The 2,794-nt window shown below is 53.8% G+C and overlaps 1 non-coding gene across 1 annotated transcript; it reads left to right on the top strand.

The window, feature by feature from the left end:
• The first annotated feature begins 1,947 nt into the window (after positions 1 to 1,947).
• Positions 1,948 to 2,019, top strand: TRNAT-CGU (transfer RNA threonine (anticodon CGU)). Its single transcript has one exon. It is a non-coding gene; the product is annotated as a tRNA-Thr (tRNA).
• Positions 2,020 to 2,794: the final 775 nt, after the last annotated feature.

Below are 2,794 nucleotides of genomic sequence, written 5' to 3'. Positions count from 1 at the left end.
CCCGCGCAGCAGAGTAGCGCAGTGGAAGCATGCCGGGCCGATAATCCAGATGTTCGGGCTACGAGACACCGTTTTACTAACGGTTCTAAAACACAATAATGTCTCACACTGCAGTCAGAGCCTGGAGCAAGATGCGACTTTCTCGCAGCAGAGTGGCGCAGTGGAAGCGTGCTGGGCCCACAACCCAGAGGTCCGTGGAATGAAACCACGCTCTGCTAAAGTTACATAACACAATAACGTCTCAAACTACAGCCAGAGCCTGGTATAAGACCCCCAATCACCGCAGCAGAGTGGCGCAGTGGAAGCGTGCTGGGGCGAAAAGCCAGAAGTCCGTGGGTCGAAACCATGCTCCGCTAAAGTTATTTTAACCCAAAATGTCTCACACTACAGCCAGAGCCTCGAGCAGGACGCCCTCTCACCGCAGCAGAGTGTCACAGTGGTAGCGTGCTGGGCCCATACCCCAGAGGTCCGTGGATCGAAACCACGCTCTGCTAAAGTTGTTTCAACACAAAATGTTTCACACTACAGCCAGAGACTCGAGCAAGACGCTCTCTCACCGCAGCAGAGTGGCGCAGTGGGAGCGTGCTGGGCCCATAACCCAGAGGTCCGTGGATCGAAACCACGCTCTGCTAAAGTTATTTTAACACAATAATGACTCACACTACAGCCAGAGCCTGGTGCAATACGCCCTGCCCTCGCAGCAGAGTAGCGCAGTGGAAGCATGCCGGGCCAATAATCCAGATGTCCGGGCTGCGAGACCCCGTTTTACTAACGGTTTTAATACACAATAATGTCTCACACTACAGTCAGAGCCTGGAGCAAGACGCGACGTTCTCGCAGCAGAGTGGCGCAGTGGAAGAGTGCTGGGCCCATAACCCAGAGGTCCGTGGATCGAAACCACGCTCTGCTAAAGTTATTTTAACACACGAAAGTCTCACTCTACAGCCAGAGCCTGGAGCAAGCAGCGCCGCTCTCGCAGCAGAGTGGCGCAGTTGAAGCCTGCTGGGCCCATAACCCAGAGGTCCGTGGGTCGAATCCGCGCTCTGCTAAAGTTATTTCAACACAAAAAGTCTCACACTACAGCCAGTGCCTCGAGCAAGACGCGCTCTCACAGCAGCAGAGTGGCGCAGTGGGAGCGTGCTGGGCCCATAACCCTGAGGTCCGTGGATCGAAACCACGCTCTGCTAAAGTTATTTCAACACAAAATGACTCGCACTACAGCCAGAGCCTCGAGCAAGACGCCCTGCACTCGCAGCCGAGTAGCGCAGTGGAAGCATGCCTGACAAGTAATCCAGATGTCCGGGGGACGAGACCACGTTTTAGTAACGTTTTTAAACACAATAATGTCTCACACTACAGTTAGAGCCTGCATCTACATGCGGTGTTCTCGCAGCAGAGTGGCGCAGTGGAAGCGTGCTGGGCCCATAACCCAGAGGTCCGTGGATCGAAACCACGCTCTGCTAAGTTTATTATAACACAATAATATCTCACACTACAGCCAGAGCCTGGAGGAAGACTCGCTCCCCTCGCAGCAGAGTGCCGCAGTGTTCTCTTGTGGGCCCATAAATCAGAGGTCCGTGGATCGAAACCGCGGTCTGCTAACGTTTTCTTAACACAATAATGACTCATAATACAGCCAGAGCCTCGAGCAAGACGCCATCTCACAGCAGCAGAGTGGCACAGTGGGAGCGAGCTTGGCCCATAACCCAGAGGTCCGTGGATCGAAGCCACGCTCTGCTAAAGTTATTTTAACACAATAATGTCTCACACTACAGCCAGAGCCTGGTGCAATACGCCCTGCCCTCGCAGCAGAGTAGCGCAGTGGAAGCATGCCGGGCCAATAATCCAGATGTCCGGGCTACGAGACCCCGTTTTACTAACGGTTTTTAAAACACAATAATGTCTCACACTACAGTCAGAGCCTGGAGCAAGACGCGACGTTCTCGCAGCAGAGTGGCGCAGTGGAAGCGTGCTGGGCCCGTAACCCAGAGGTCCGTGGATCGAAACCACGCTCTGCTAAAGTTATTTCAACACAAAAGTCTCACACCACAGCCAGAGCCTCGAGCAATTCGCGCTCTCACAGCAGCAGAGTGGCGCAGTGGAAGCGTGCTTGGCCCGTAACCCAGAGGTCCGTGGATCGAAACCACGCTCTGCTAAAGTTATTTTAACACAATAATGTCTCACACTACAGCCAGAGCCTGGTGCAATACGCCCTGCCCCTCGCAGTAGATTAGCGCAGTGGAAACATCCCGGGCCGATAATCCAGATGTCCGGGGGACGAGACCCCGTTTTATTTAAACACAATAATGTCTCACACTACAGTCATAGCCTGGAGCAAGATGCGACGTTCTCGCAGCAAAGTGGCGCAGTGGGAGCGTGATGGGCCCATAACCCAGAGGTCCGTGGATCGAAACCACGCTCTGCTAAGTTTATTATAACACAATAATATCTCACACTACAGCCAGAGCCTGGAGGAAGACTCGCTCCCCTCGCAGCAGAGTGCCGCAGTGTTCTCTTGTGGGCCCATAAATCAGAGGTCCATGGATCGAAACCGCGGTCTGCTAACGTTTTCTTAACACAATAATGACTCATAATACAGCCAGAGCCTGGAGGAAGTCGCGCTCTCGCAGCAACAGGGTGGCGCATTGGAAGCGTGCTGGGCCCATAACCCAGAGGTCCGTGGATCGAAACCACGCTCTGCTAAAGGTATTTTAATACAAAAATGTCTCACTCTACAGCCAGAGCCTGGAGCAAGCAGCGCACGCTCGCAGCAGAGTGGCGCAGTTGAAGCGTG

Source organism: Anabrus simplex, chromosome 8 (genome assembly GCF_040414725.1).
Source record: "Anabrus simplex isolate iqAnaSimp1 chromosome 8, ASM4041472v1, whole genome shotgun sequence".
Taxonomy (NCBI): Eukaryota; Metazoa; Arthropoda; class Insecta; order Orthoptera; family Tettigoniidae; genus Anabrus; species Anabrus simplex.
This window is presented reverse-complemented; position numbering and strand designations above follow the sequence as displayed.